Raw genomic sequence first — 16,775 nt, 5'->3', positions numbered from 1 at the left:
CCTTTATTTCTTTGGGCTGTCTCTTATCATTTCTCAGCGTAAATCAATGACATATGTTTCTGCTGGCCTAGCTTAATATAGAAATGGATTGAAAAATATCTAGTGTAGGGGGCCTGAGTGGCCCAGTTGGTTGAGCGTCCAGCTCTTGATTTCTATTCAGGTCATGATCCCAGAGTTGTGGGATCGAGCCTCTCATTGGGCTCCTTGCTGGGCATGGGGCCTGCTTGAGATTCTCTCTCTCTTTGTCTCTCTCTCTCTCCCTCTGCCCCTCTCCCCCACTCACTCACATGCTCTCTCTCTCTCTAAAACAGAAAAAAATTTTTTTAACTCTAGTGTAGTTTTTAACACCATTTTGGAGGTATAAAGTATCATTATTACTTTTTTTTTGGTACCACCCCCTTGGAGGTACTTATTCTTGAAATGCAGATTATTCATTTTTACATGTCACAGACCAATTTGAGAGTCTGATGAGAGCTACAAATACAGACACACATTATTAAATTCTGCCTACCATTTTAAGGAATCACAGACCTCTTAAAGCCTCAGCACTTTGAGTAGTAAATAACTCTGGGATATAGAGTAATGGATATGCCTTTAGGCACTTTATAGAAGTGCTGCTTATTGTAACTGAGTGTTTGACATGGATTGAGAACGAGCCAGTTGGATTTAAGGCTCTTGGCAAGCAGGGGAATGCAGATCTTCTATGCTGCAGATTAACCAAATGCTTCCCCAGCTTGGAGAACAAGAAACCTGCAGGCACGTTTAACAACACAACACACAATGCTAATATTTCAAGGTTGGAGGGATGCCTGGATCAGAGACAGCCTCAAATCTTGTGCCTGAAATTCTCATGCTCCTTGGAGGACATCACAAATCTCTGACGACCACGATGGCATCTATATACCCTCTAAGGAGATGACCACCCAAATGTGGGTACAGCTTCCAGGCCCCTCCCCAACCTCCTCCACCACCACCTCATCATTTGCCAGAGTCCATCTGAGACCAAGCTCTCCTGTGAGGAATCGGATTGCCGGGGTGGATCCAGACTGTGTGGGGCCTGAATCTTATACAACTTGGAGAGTCTTCTGTGGGAGAAATAATACAAAATTACAAAGAGAGAGTTGTGAGAAACTTAATATTTAAGAGACAGACAGAAATGAGAATAAATTTCAGATTTTAAAAAGCTGACAAAATACCAAAAGCAACATATTACTCAGAAAAATAAGATAATTTTAAAATTACCTATCTGACATATCTTAAAACACATTCTCCTACATTTTTGGCTGTGGGATATTTGGCTGCTTCTTCATATAATGATTTTGTAAAGACATTTTGTCTAGAGAACATAGAAAATAGAACATAGAACATAGAAAATCCAGTCTGTCATCTAGCATGAGTTGATCAGAATTGTTCTGTTTTTGTTTTTTTGTTTTTGATTGATTGTTTAGAAAACCTCTGACTTCCCAGTTGATTACTGGGAATGTAAGTTTTAGGATTTCGGTCTTATGTTTCTTTCAACTATGAGCTTTACAATTTGGAAGAATTCCCATAAACTTGTTTCTGGTTCTGTGCATTAGAAGCCTTATTTGTCTCCACCTTCCATAGACACAGGGAGACATGGGACTTGTTTATACTGTAATATGACATCTGGCCCTGAGCCAGCATGTTACCATGCCAGGGGAATTGGCCAGTGGGAAGTTGAGTGTTCCTGGAAGTTATCACCATACTTGAACTACTAGTAATAACTATACATGGAAGAGAGTATGAGCAACATAAGTATATCCCATTAACTACAAAACGAGTATGTCCATCTCTAGAAATGCCTGCTCTCAGCACTGGTAGGCCACAGCTCACCCTCATGAGAGTTTTTTCACTTTCCTCTCTCTCAGCCCACTCAAAAGACTGCCTCCATGAGGCTGCAGCCATCTTTATAGCACCTCCGTAGAGTCCTCTAGTAAGATTCCTTAGGGTATAGGCTCACGAGAGCAAGGCCAAGACAGAAAAGAAGAGGGACATTTTCTTACCGTGTCTCAGAGTCCAAATCTTTCCAAGTATTTTGACACTGGGAATGTATACTCTCTTCTGGAAAGACTCCATTCCCAATTGCAGAATAATCTTACCGTAGGTTCCAATAAGACAAATACCTCAGAACATACCAGCCTAAGAGCAGCATGAGAAAAGGCTACTTGGAACAGTTTGGGATCTATTTCCATTCACAGATACAAGGGTATTTAAGGCCACAGACACATGGACCACAATATGACTACAGTGATTTTTATGAAGGAAAATTTAAACCTGATAGGACCGTATGCTCATTTCAACTATAAAACGCAGTATAGCACACATGGAATATTTTAACTGATTAATATAACTTTCTGGCAAATGCCCCAAGGCAACTGGCTGTAAAATATATGCTTTGGAAAGTGGCTGAGTTAACTTACTTTATAGATTTACTGATTACAAGCCAGTTAAATGTGGAGTTAAGTGTAAAAAAGAAATTTACTTTGGGTTTAGAATAGTTGGTCTGTAGCTCTTCTTTTCAGGGTTCAAGTACCAAGGTAACTTCTCCAAAGCCAGCTAGGGTTTAACACTCCTGGCTGGCAACCATAAAAGCTATTGTTTTTGAATATAATAATTATAATTGTATTACCTATGGAAGGGGAGTGTCTGTTGATTTCATCAAAAAGCAGAATAAATTGCTAAGGTACATGAAATGTCTGCTTCTTCAAAGCCCACGGGAAGCACAGTGTTTATTTGTTTGAATATATTTTGGATGGGATGTATCTACTTTGCTTGTTTGTTAAAGAAAACAAAATCCATTTCTCTCAATGCCTACATTCAAATAAATTGAAAATAAAAATGTTCAGAGATTCAGAATAAGTGAGAATCCTCTTAATATAATGATTTAACCTAAAATTTCCTCTTTTTTGGTCTTTATCCACAAAGAGGCCAAACCTGCATTTTATTTTTAATGGAGATGAAGAGAATCTGTCCTTTCCTTCTGGAAGGAGATGTGAACACCATATACAGTAGTGGGAAAAATTTCCTCCTTTGTACATAAGGGCTCAGAAAATGAGCGATGAGGTGGTGGACTGGATGTGGTAATATGTCCGTGTTAGCTTCAAATGGTTTATAACAATTCTAAAAATGGGTTTTCATTTTCTGTGTACTAATCCAATGATGGATCTTATAGATTATTTAGGCATAGAATGTCTGAATTTTGGAAAAATAAATTAGATAAAATAAATTAGAGGAAGGATATAGAGTCACAATTTCTAAAGAGTTTTTTTTTAAGTCATAGAACTCTTTCTTTGGAGACAAGTATGCTCTGGAGTCCAAGGTGAAACCAACAAGTGCAGAGACGTCCATCCTGCCCAGGCACTCAGCAGCCCTTCCCGAGGCTCTTCCTTTGCCCACACAGAACTGTCACGTGGTTGGGCACAGAGCACATACCCAACTTCATGAAGCACTTGCTGGGGACTGACTATTCAGAGTTTCAGGAGGCTAACCATTGATGACAGCATTTTAAGTCATGGATGAGTCACAACCTTTCTGTGATATTTGCTGAGAGCTTCTGGGTGAAGAACCCCAACAAATAGAAATACAGGCGTCGTTTATTCCTTTGATATTGTGTGTGTGTGTGTATGTGTGTGTGTGTGTGTGTGTGTGAGAGAGAGAGAGAGAGAGAGAGAGAGAGAATGGAGGGAGGGAGGGAGAGAGGAGAAAAGGAGAAATGTTGATGCTGGTGATCTAAATAGGAGTTGCTCGTACTCCATTGAAAGGATAGGAGACCCTTAACAGTTTTTCATTTTTTAAAGGAAGGCTACTCTCCACTTCCTTTGCTTTCTTTTGGGTTTGCATCATTTTTCAGTTGAATTAACTTGGCACATTCTCAACAAATAAAAATGTCCTCTTGATTTGAGATTATATAATTGATTATATAATAACTCATGAAGTGTTGGGGAAGTTAAAGTTAAGCAGCTGGCTTAAATTTAGCTTGAGTTATTATTAAGTTTTCTACAAACCAATTCTAAAAAGACACTTGAGGGACAACTTGAGAAATTGTTAAGGTGGTGTGTATGTGAAATATCACGCCAATATATTTTCTAATGTGTCCTTAAATTTTTTTAAGGAAATTATTTTAAGGTTCTCTAAAATTGGGCCGGATGATCCTGAATCTTACGCTTTCCTTTAACAGTGAATTTGAGGTAAACAATCTTTGCATTCTGCTGTTTATGTGGCTCTTTCCCTAAAAGCAAACAACACCTTCAAACCATGAAATATTTGAGGTTGCTCCGACCATTGAGCCTTAAAAATGTTACTGATCTTGTTCTCAAAGGCACTTTTGTGCTTTATGTGCTGGTTTTCAAACACTGAAAAGGTACATGTGGACTTTCAGATTATTCTGCACCCTAGGATCTCCTGCTCAACAACTGAGATAAGAAAAGAATGCTCTTCAGAACATTACGGCTCATTAGGGTGCTGCCTAAAAATCTCATACATGCCTGACAAAGTTAGTGGAATGTCACGGCCTCTGCTGTGATTAAAGGTTCTAAATGTGTGTTGTCAAGCAGCTCAAATATTAGCTGTAATCCACATCCATGCCAAGCTCTACGATTAGGCCTTGTAGACACAGAGCTATATGTACAGAATACCTCTGGTTGCATTATAAATTTTCCAGATGAATGGAAAGAAAATGGGGCAGGAAATACACATTAAGAATGGGTGTCTCTGGGCTTTGAGATTATAGGTGATTTTCGTTTTTTAGTAACTTTTCTATTGCGTTTTAAAGTTTATAACAAGGCAGACAATTTTTTTTTCTGGTATCAAAAGTTTTATTTCTAAGAAGTGGAATAGATGCTGTAATTACTGGCAGAGCCAACTTTGTGGTAAGGACATGCTGAACACGGGTCCTGAAAATGTGCCTTCCAACAACACTCAATAGAAGGCACCATTGTCAGACGTGCATATCAACTATGGGTTTAATCAAGCCATGGTGATGATCAGGAGGCAGCTCTAGGCAAGAAGGACCAAACAGCTAGAAATGTAGTGACTTTAGACCAATAGGGAAGAGAAGAGAAGGGGAAAGGTGTACTGTGTAATAAACATTTAGCATCTGCAGGCTACTCCTGCAACTACTCCTCCCTCCCACAACAGGAAGTTGGGCGTGGGCAGCTCCTGTCAGTCTCTTTCTCTTTGGTGTGTTCTTTGCCTTTACCCAAAACCCGGGACACTGATATCCAGGCAAGCAGCATTTTATGTGGAATACACACACAGTTTGGTCAGAGAGAGGTACAGAAGAATTTTCCTCCCTGGAGGAAGTTGACACCGATGAGTCTCTACTCAGGGGAGTGCCTAGGGAAGGTGGCAGAACTTTGGGGGTGGACTAATAAGGTTAAAAGATGTGATTTTGGCCTCTGAGAGAAGCAGAGTAGGGAGTGGCAAAACTCAGAAGTGAATTTTGTTCTTAGAATTCTCCTGCCTTCTTTATGTCCCCCTTCTGGGGCAGCTCCCTTCCCGGCCTCATGCCGCTTTCTGGCGGTCAAAGTCCCTACAATAATACACCCTTGAAATTCCTCACCCCCGCGGCCTCCTTTCCTTCAACTTCCTTTTCGTCCTTTTCTTGTTCCCAGTGCTTTGACTTCATCGTCATCAAATGTATCACAGAGCTCACAGTACATCAAGGGTCAAATATGGATAAGTTTGAGAGTCATGCATTTTGCCTCCTACGCGTAGCTAATAATTTGGAATAATTCATATTTGTTTGTTATAGTTTATAATTATTCCAAATTATTGAAAGTAACACTGTCTTGAACCGTGTCCGGGTGAGAGTCGGCCAGCAAGATCTGCGAGGTTAGGCTGCAGCCAGCCCACTGCTAATGCGCACGCGCGTCAAAGCAGGTGGCCTCCCGCAGGCAGAGAGCGCTGGGTGAGCCCTTGGACCGCTTCAGAAAGGACTCTGGCTGAATCAGGTGCACCGCACGGGGTCCCAAACCCTGGGGAAGAGGGGCTAAACTTTCCCGCAGTTGAGATTTAGACACTACACACGTGACTGAAGCCCGGGTCCCCAAAAGGAGCTGGACAGGGAGAGCCTTGGGAACCCTGGTAAAAGCCTAGATGGGTGAGGAAGTCTGGCCGCGTGGCAGGAAGCGTTGCTCTGGCCTTGACCCTCCCTGTTCTTGCCCCGCCGTAGCCCCCCTCTCTCTTCTAGAGTGTCTGTGGATTCCTAAGGGCGAGAGCTGTGGCCAAAGGAAGGCATGTATCACTGTGGAGAGTCGTCAAAGGAATGGTCAGAAACAGGGGCACCTGGGTGGCTCAGTGAGTTAAGTGTCCCACTTCGGCTCAGGTCATGATCTCCCGGTCTGTCAGTCCCAAGTCGGACTCTGTGCTGACAACTTTCGATTCTGTATCTCCCCCTCTCTCTGCCCCTCCTCGGCTCACGCTCTGTCTCTCTCTCTCTCAAAAATAAACATTAAAAAAAATTTTTTTTTAAAAAGTAATGGTCAGAAACAGGTGTGTGTGTGTGTGGGGGGGTGGTGGTGGTGGTCTGGCAGAGGTTGGGGGCTCACAGCAGCCACCTGTGAGCAGGAAACACCAGCCAGAGCAGAAGTCTTCATCTGTAAAATGGGAATAAAACCAGGACCAGCTTCATTGGGGTTGTTGTGAAAACGAAATGATCATACAGCATTTAGCACATGCCTGCACAAATTGAGTAATAATCAGCGTTCAGTAAGTGTTGCCTATTTTTATCTTCATCATTGTTTCTGGGAGATCCCTTCTCCCTACTTATTTTCAAGTGGTTATGTAATTTGATTTTATGTGATCCAATGTGATGAATTTTGGCTGTGTTTTTGTTTTTAAGCAGAGAAATTGCTTCCCAGGATGTATTAGAAAAAGGTTAGATTAAACCTTAGGCTGATTGAACTTGAGCAAAGTTTTAAAAATATTTGTGGCATCTCGAAGTTGAATTTTTACCGAATGAAAAAACTGGCAGCAATGTCATTTTTTGCTCCAGGAAGATCGTGAGAATAACTAATAACACTTGGTGGAGGTTAATATAGTATTGAAAGTAGTAATTTTAACAATTTTGAACTCATTTTCAAAGACATAATTGGAATAATTTTCAGTAGACATCAGTCTTTATTTGGGAGGAAATTACAGTGATTAAATTAACTGCAGGCAGCCTCTCATTGTTATTTGAAGATAATAGTCTGTTGAGGATTGGTGGAAAAAAATGAATGATACATGTTCTATTAAAGACTGTATAGCTGAAGAAATTTTCATCACTCGTTCTGTCTGGCTACAATTTATATACTGAAGCCATAATTATCAGATGCAACTTCCTTTACTGTATTTGGCCTAGAACACTAGTCCAAATGAAGAATGAGAATAATGCTTTTTCTAGGATTAAAATATAGATTTTTCTTTTAAGGAGATGAATAATATGCCAGTTCACAAGAAAATAATATGCTTGCAGAACTCTGTGCAAGTTGAAAAAAAAAGATTTATTCCTTCATTAAGTATTTTCAGGTTTCTGTCTCTGCTTCTATATGAAATTGAACACTGGACAAAGACAATAAATCACACCCACTATTTAGGCATTTGAAATTACTCTTTGACTTTGGAATGAGGCATTCAGATCACTGAGTGCTGATAAATTGTCCATGGATGAAAGAGTAAGTGGACCTTGATCTGTCATCTCAGCTTCAGGCTCCTTGGAGGGGGCAAAGTGGCTTTCATCAGAGGAAAATGTCACCCTGCTTCCTCAAGGTCTTTCCAAACTCCATATGATTTAGATAGTATGTCTGAGGGTAAATACCATCCAGATAGACCTGGTGGTCTGAGTGTAATACCACCCAGGCACCTTCCCTGGACATGAGTGATACTGCTTTTAAATTTCGGTATTACTATAAAAGTTGTCTGGCTTTTACTTCCATGACGACCCATGACTCACAGAGAAGAAAACCTGTTTGTGTTCTTTCTGGCTGGAATGTCTACTTAAGGATCTATGCATTAGTTGTGAATCAAGTTACATATACTGATAACCAAAACTTTTCTTAGTTTTATCCTAAACTAAACAATGTTGGGACTGTGGTCCAAAAGTAAAAGGAAAATTAAAAAGTAATTAATTTCATATGCTTAGAAGTTCTTGTCCCAATACTGATTACTATGCTATGAGACAATGTTGTTTTCATGCTTTGGGAAGCAGAAGGAATTGACAGAAAGAAAGAAAGAAAGAAAGAAAGAAAGAAAGAAAGAAAGAAGAAAGAAAGGAGGGAGGGAGGGAGGGAAGGAAGGAAGGAAGGAAGGAAGGAAGGAAGGAAGGAAGGAAGAAAGAAAGAAAGAAAGAAAGAAAGAAAGAAAGAAAGAAAGAAAGAAAGTCTTGCTCTGGGGAGAAAAGAAGAGCTGGTGAATTACCAGTTGCACCAAATGCAAAGACATAAAAGTGAACAAAAGCCAATTACTTGGCATTCAATACGGCTAACATTCATCTCCTTTTATATTGTTTCTGACTTGATTATTGTAATTTCAAATCACAATAGTTAGAAAATGTTTTGATAAGGCATAATATTGCATTGCCTTGTAATTTAACATACTAGAACTGTAAGGTACAAAGTTAGGACGATGGCGAGTGCAGGTTGTAAAAGAGAAAAATTGTCTAGATTTATTTGATATGAAAGCACAGGGCTTCTTACTCAGGATGAGATTTACAGTATGACTGTGCTTAAATTTTGGCCACAGATATAGTCTTCGTAGCTCTGTAAACTTGGATACATTTTCATTCAAACAGAAAAGGTGATTAAAAATACCTACCTAGTGGAGTTGTGCAAATTGAGTAAATGAATCCATGTCAAAGCGTTTTGTAAATTGCAAACTGTGACACTAATTTACTTTGCAGGAGGCAGTCATGAAGTGTTATTAAGTGATTGAAAGAAAATATTAATCCAACCTATTTTGTACTTTTTCTAATGTATATAAAGAAGAAAAGCATTCCAACTTCACATGTGTGCCTCTGCTAAAATTGTCACCTGAGTGTAATTGTGAGGAGACAATTAGATAAACTTAATTTGAGGGACATTACACAAAAAACAACTGGTGTGGACTCTACAAAAATGTCAATTGTCAAAGACAAAGGAAATATATACATATGACAATATATACAATAGTGATCCTTGATTGAATCCTGGATTTAAAATAAAATATAATACCCAGACTGAGACAATTGGGAAAATATGAACTGCATATTAGATAATAATATCACATCAAACTTCCTAAGTGTGTTTATTATTTTGTAGTTATGGTAGGATATTTGTTCTTAGGAGGTACATACTAAAGTTGTGCTTTTTAGTTTTTATTTAAATTCCAGTTAGTTAGCATACACTGTGATGTTAGTTTCAGGTATACAATATGGTGATTCAACACTTCCTTTACATCACCCGGTGCTCATCTCATCACAAGTGCGCTCCTTAATATCCATCACTTATTTAACCCATCCCCCCAACCATCTCCCTTTGGTAACTATCATTTTGTTCTCTAGAGTTAAGATTTGTTTCTTGGTTTGCCTCCCCCCTCTCTTCCCCCCCCCCCCTTTGTTTGTTTGCTTTGTTTCTTAAATTCCACATATGAGTGAAAACATATGGTATTTGTTTTTCTCTGACTGGCTTACTTCGCTTAGTTAATACTCTCTAGCTCCATCCATGTCATTCCAAATGGCAAGACTTCATTCTTCTTTATGGCTGAGTAACATTCCATCACTCACACACACACACACATCACCTCTTCCGCTTGGGTTGTTTCCATAATTTGGCTATTGTAGATAAAGCTGCTATAAAACATTGGGGTATATGTATCCCTTTGGGTAGTAATTTAGTATTCTTTGGATAACCACCCAGTAGTGCAATTGCTGATTCATAGGGTAGTTATATTTCTAACTTTTTGAGGAACTTTCATACTGTTTTCCAGAGTGGCTGCACCAGTTTGCATTCCCATCAACAGTGCAAAAGAGTTCCCTTTTCTCCACATCCTTGACAACACCTATTGTGTCTTGTGTTGTTGATTTTAGCCATTCTGACAGGTTTGGGGTGATAGCCATGCTAGAGTTCTTAGGGATGAACCATCTTTGTAAGCAATTCTCAAATGGTTTGGTAAAATATTTACATATATAGACAGAGAAATAAAGCCAATGTGGCAAAATGATAATAACTCTGGAATCTAGTGAAGGCTTTCCAGGTGTTCATTGTTAAATATTCCCACAGCTTTTCTGTGGTTTAAAATTTTTTTCAAAATGAAAACTTGGAGGAAAATTTATAAAGTTAAAAAACCTAAATCCTCAAAACACTCGAGTCATTAAAAAACAGATCATCCTGAGATATATCTGTCCTTTACAGATCATGTTTTTCTACCATCTCATTGTACTGTGAGATATAAATATATAGGCTTAAAAAAGAAGAATCTTGCAGCAAAAGTGGTGCTTGAAGGAAATTTATAGAATGGAATGCATATATTAGAAAAGAAGAAAGATCTAAAATCAATAACCTAAGTTTCCATTTTGGGAACTTAGAAGAACAAATTAAATCCAAAGTAAGAAGAAAAGAAAGAATAATATTAGCAAAAGTCAATGAAATGGAAAACAGGCAATTAATCAGTTTCCATGGAAGCTGTAGTCATATCACCTCTTTCATTTCTGATAGTAGTAACTTGTGTCTTCTCTCATTTTTTTTCTCAGTTAGCCTGGCTTGAGGTTAATTGATTTTATTGATCTTTTCAAAGAACCAGCTTTTGGTTTCATTGATTTTCCCTATTGAAAACTTATGTCCACACAAAAATCTGCACATGGATGTTTACAGCAGCTTATTCACAACTGCTAAAACTTGGAAGCAACCAAGATGCCCTTTGGTAGGTGAAGGGATAAAGAAACTGATACATTTAGAAAATGGAATATTAGTAAGTGCTAAAAAGAAATATGTTATTGAGCCATGAAAAGACACGGAGGAAACTTTAATGCGTATTACTAGGTGAAAGGAGCCCGTATGAGAAGGCTACATACTATATGATTACAGCTATGTGACGTTCTGGAAAAGGCAAAACTATGGAGACAATAAAAGTTCAGTGGTTGTAGGAGTGGGACAAATGAATGAATACACAGAGCACTGAGGACTTTGAGGGTGATGAAAATGCTATAATATTATATCATATGATATTATAACATATGATATAATGATAGATACAGGTCATTGTACATTTTTCTATAAACGTAGAGTGTACAACGCAAATAGTGAACTGTGAGATAAACTATGGACTTAAGCTGATTATGATGTGTCAGTGTAGGTTCATCCTTGGTAAAAAATATATATATACTGTTCTGGTGAATGATGTTAATAATGGGGGAAACTATGCACGTGGGCGGGCAGGGGACATAGGGGACATCTCTGTGCCCTCCTCTCAGTTTTACTGTAAACCTAAAACTGCTCTAAAAAATGAAGTCTTACAAAAGCCTGTACTTTTAAAAACTTATGATTTAGGCAATGAGTGGGATGATTATTACTAATATGAAACATTTTCCCACTGACAGAATTCCAGGAAAACAGATGGAAGTTCTGAATCCACGTGCACATCGTTCAAGATACTTAAAAGCAAAGTAAAAATCTATCTTGAGGAGTGTTCAAAGGGACTTGAACATTATTTTCACTTTATCTTTTAGAAAACATTCAGTTCCAGGGGATCTCAGTTTAATGATTTTCCTGCTAGTTTACTACCTAGGTCTTGTTCTTTTTGGGGAGATGGAACTTTTTGTCTCATTTTTTATTTGGATAGTTATTAGGATGAGTGAGTTATGATTTTGTTACCTCTTCTTGGATGTAATAGGATTCTGACTTCCTCCTAGGCAGTTGGGTCCAGGCAGAAATATTATGACCCCTTTCTTGTCTTTTTCTTGTACAGATCAGAGGCAAGAGAGCTGGAACGAGGACACTCACAGCTTTTTGGTATGTAATTGAAAATTCCTCAAAACGAATTCTTTCTTTTAGTGACTTTTATGAACTGAAGGGCCTGTACTCTACTTTGTTATTCTGATTTGTGAACCAAATTGTAATAGTCTGTGTTTATTTTCCTGTAACAGCCAATATTTATGCTTTGCCTAATATTAATGCAGAGGGAAGCTAATAGTCTTAATGAATAACCACTCATCTTTGGTGCTCTGGATTTCCCTTGAAAGTGGATTCATGGTGGTAATTGCTTTTCAGTGGGAGGGTTTTTTTTTTTATTTAAAAACATTTTTTTAAATGTTTTTATTTATTTTTGAGACAGAGAGAGACAGAGCATGAGCAGGGGAGGGGCAGAGAGAGAGGGAGACACAGAATCGGAAGCAGGCTCCAGGCTCTGAGCGGTCGGCACAGAGCCCGACACGGGCCTTGAACTCACATAGTGTGAGATCATGACCTGAGCTAAAGTTGGACGCTTAACCAACTGAGCCACCCAGGCGCCCCTCAGTGGGAGGATTTTTTAGTAAAGCAGTTTATATATGGAATGATCTTTTTTGATCTCCTTGGTGGTCAGGAACATACCATAACTACCAAAGTACCATAGATGTATAATTGTGTGAAGAACCTACTTTATAAGCAAGTATGTGTTTAGATGCTCAAGTGCAAGTCAAATGATCTAGAAAATGAGGCATTTACCAATCTAAATTTACTACTGATTCAAATAAAATATTTATATTTAATAATCATAAAAGTAAGATAATCTTAAGATGTTCTTGCCTTTAAAGTTCATCACTAATGGATCTAGGCACTAATGGATCTAGTTCTTTGAATATGTGTATAGTTCTCATTTTTCCTTTGATTTTATATTTATAAAATAATTTTAAAAGAATTATTGTATTTCTTTGCTCCTAAGACATCCATCTCTTGTTTGGTTTAATTCCTTTTTAAAGATGAAATACAATTCTAAACTTGCTGGGGAATGCATGGGAAGCATTCTTTTCAGAGCTATCTATCAAGGACACATTGTTTTGGTGTGTGACTCTATGGATATAACTGAAAGTCTGGTAATTTTTCAGAAAATATTAATATATGAATTTAACTATTATTGTTCTATTAGCCAAACCATAACAAGAATGATCACTATTGACCCTGGTATGTATTTTCTACCACTCCCAATTATATTGCAACTGTCTTTGAAACATTGCTACCCATGACCAATTAGTCACCATCATTCATTTTGGTGACCATCTCCCTCTCTTTTCCTTCTATAATTGTTAAAACCCATTGTTCTTGTTGTCCAAGTTACTGACAAAAAATTAGTTTTGGTGCATATGTTTACTGTTTAGATGTCTTCAAACACATAAAGTCTTATTGTTTCAACTTGTGTGTACTTAAGATATATATTTATTCATGAGACACATTATGTGATTCAGGTCAAGAAAACTCTCACGTTTCCTTTTATGGTAAAGAATGCTTTATTGGCCATCATTCAATATTTTGTTGAGGAATTTCAAGGGATACTTTTTATACATACATTTTTCATTGATGATTTACAAACTAGTTACCAGAAGGTATTGAAAAAAATGGTAGATTTTACCATCTCTAGAAGTTGTCAATTACCAAGTACTTTTTCTAGCAAAACATTTCTGATCCTTAGATCAGGGGCCTCCTCATTATGAAAGGTAACCGAAAGAGCCCAGCTTGTTATCAGAAAAAGGTATGTTATGAGGGAACCCTGTGTTGGTAGAAAGACCAGGTTAGATGAACTCTCTGGTCTCTTGTAATGTAAAATTTGATAATTCTTATGGATGATGATACTTAGCCAATGACCACATTAGGTAATCTCAGTTTTGCTAAAGATTATAGAAATTCTTGCTCTGAACAAAATCAGAGACCGAGTATAGTGGTGAAAATGAGAGTCTCTGAACTCAGACGGACTGGGTTTGATCTCATCTCTGACACGACCTATGTGACCTTGGTCATTTTACTTAACATTTATGTGCCTCATAAATGTTGAACGGAGACAGTAATAGTACCTCATAAAGCTGATGCAAGGATTTAATGAGTTAATATGACTATAGCTCTTGGAACAACAGATAGTATATAGACATTCAACAAATGTTAGTTGATAGTAATGAATGAATGATACTGTCATCAGCTGGGGCATCTGTGCCTCTTGGAGATACTTACACAGTTGTCACTAATCCCCCAGATTTATGATGCGTAAGAGTACAATACATCTGACAATGATTTCTATGAGTTTCTAGCAACCAACCTCTTCAAGTTTCTTGATGCTGTCTTGGTTCTACCTGAAGCCAACGTGAAGACAAAGCTCAGACTGTTGATTAATTTCTACTTACCCCAACATTGTGGATGTCACTTCTGTCACACCATTTTTCCTCATTTTCTGGGCCCAATTTTCCATCTTCCTCTCATTGCCTTACATAGGCCTTTCTGCATGCATTTAAACACTTCTGGACGTAAGATTTTACAACAAAGGGGCTTATTAATAGAAAAATTATTATTTCTCTAGCAAAGCTAGATGTTTACCTAAGAGAAAGTCTTGAACAGCTACTAGGGTAATACAATGTCTTCCAACTTGATGCAAAAGCATAGTAATAATTTTCATCTTTACTATCGTCATTAAGCGATTTTATGGTCACTCAGATATATTAAAGGCATAATTCTCAGTCCAAGTGTGTAATGAGAGTAGGCAGTTCACATTTAATTCTCATTTTCACATGCCTACATTTCTGGTTCCGTGATTATTTTTAGTTCTTCATAGAATTTTTCTTCACTTTTTAAAATTGTGGTAAAATACCCATACCATAAAATTTACTGTGTGAGCCATAAAATTTACTGTGTGAGCCATTTTTAAAGTTTATTTATTTATTTTGAGAGAGAGAGAAAAAGAGAGAGAGAGAGCAGGAGAGGGGCTGAGGTGGAGGGGAGAGAGAATCCCAAGTAGCCTCCGTGCTGGATGGAGATCATGACCTGAGCCAAAACCAAGAGTGGGATGCTTAACTGACTGAGCCACCCAGGCACCCCCCCTGTGTGAGCCATTGTTAAGTGTAAAATTCAGTGGTATTAAACACATTCACGTTACCATGCAGCCATCACCACCATCCATCCCTGCAACTCTTTTCATCTTGTAGAACTAAAACTTTACACCCGTTAAACAATAACTCTCTTCCCCTCTTTTCCCTTCCCCTCAGCCCCTGGCAACCATCATTATATTTTTTTGTCTTTAGATTTTGATGTGCTAGGAAGTCCTTCCTGTAAGTGGAATTGTACAGTATTTTTCTTTTTGTGATTGGCTCATTTCACTTAGCCTAATGCCCTCAGGGCTCATCCATGCTTTGGCACATGTCAACATTTCCTTCCTTTAAAAGGCTAAATAATACTCCCTTGTGTGTATATACCACATTTTGCTTATCCATTTATCTATTGATAGACACTTGGGTTGCTTCCACATTTTAGCTATTGTGAATAACGTTGCTGTGAGCATAGATGTATAAATATCTCATTGCGACCCTGCTTTTAAAATACTTATGGGTAAATACCCAGAAGTGGAATTGGTGGATCATATGTTAATTCTATTTTAAATTTTAAATTGTTTTTCACAACAGCTGTACCATTTTACATTCCAACCAACACTTTTCATGGAATTGTTAAGTACAGAATGCTTGTCTAATTATTTTGACATATTCCTACTGGGCAGCGAATATTGTGAAGTTTGAAGTGAATGCATTTTGAATGTAAGGTTATATTTTTCCAATTCATTTTTTTCCTGCTGTGCCTATGAAGGCTATGTTCTAAGACCTACTTAATGTTAATTTATGTTACCAGGTGATTCAGAGCGTCAGTGGACTTTTTCCAGAACAGAAACATGTGGGGCCAAGTTTCATACCTCTAATGGAAAAACAACTTGGACTCCAAGGATTTATTGGCTTAGTTTAAAATAAACTCTATATTAAATTCCTATGCGCTGGCAGTTAAGGAATAGATGACCACATATGTTTTCTTCTGAAGGCTTGTAATTTTTTTTTGCACAAAATACACCAATGTGACCAGGAATGGGGACACTGGATTACAAAGAAAGAAATGACTAGCTGAAAAAATACTTATATAGAGGATTGAAACAGAATCTAAAGCTTTTCCAATTATCAAGAGAACAGGTTAACATTTGTGGTATTATTTTTTCTGGTTAAATAATATTTGTGCTTTTTAATATTTTGGTTCAAAAATACAGATACAGCTTTCTAAGGGACAGAACCCAATTCCCAAACTGAGAAGCTATTAGCTGAAAATCTCACAGTCTTTTGAGGTTATTTCCAGAAATTAGTGGGTCACTTTCTCAGAAAATCTTCTGCATTTATTGTTTATGGACAGTGAGCGTAGAAAGGAGGAGGAATAAGCTTACTTATGGAACAAAAGTATTCTGGTTGCCAGAGATTTCATTTGTTTATTAGTTCACTTGTTTACTATGCTCCGTTGAAATATCAATGTCTTCCCTAAGAAAACCACTTTCCAACTAAAGTGTTCATAAAAGGGACTGACAACCTTGGGTATATGTCAGTTTACTTTACACAGGAATTTAAATAGAACTTAAAAAATGTAGCAAAGACTTTTGTAAATGATTAGTAAGGCACAAGGAGCGCTTGTCAGGGGCGCCTAGGCTATGCTGTGGTAGCAAATTAACTTTGAAGCCTCAGTGGCTTACCACAAGGAATTTTTATTTCTTATTCACGCTATATGTTCAATGCCAGTCCCATGAGAAGGGGAAGGCCCTTC

At 37.9% G+C, this 16,775-nt stretch overlaps 1 protein-coding gene across 4 annotated transcripts in view; it reads left to right on the top strand.

The window, feature by feature from the left end:
• IPCEF1 (interaction protein for cytohesin exchange factors 1) overlaps positions 1 to 16,775 on the top strand; it is a 185,166-nt gene that overhangs the window by 45,393 nt on the left and 122,998 nt on the right. For all 4 annotated transcript variants that reach the window (XM_045500097.1, XM_045500095.1, XM_045500101.1 and 1 more), the window contains exon 3: positions 11,941 to 11,984. The gene's annotated coding sequence lies outside the window, so the exon portion shown is untranslated. The remainder of the gene's footprint in view (positions 1 to 11,940; positions 11,985 to 16,775) is intronic.

Source organism: Leopardus geoffroyi, chromosome B2, assembly GCF_018350155.1.
Source record: "Leopardus geoffroyi isolate Oge1 chromosome B2, O.geoffroyi_Oge1_pat1.0, whole genome shotgun sequence".
Lineage (NCBI taxonomy): Eukaryota > Metazoa > Chordata > Mammalia > Carnivora > Felidae > Leopardus > Leopardus geoffroyi.
This window is presented reverse-complemented; position numbering and strand designations above follow the sequence as displayed.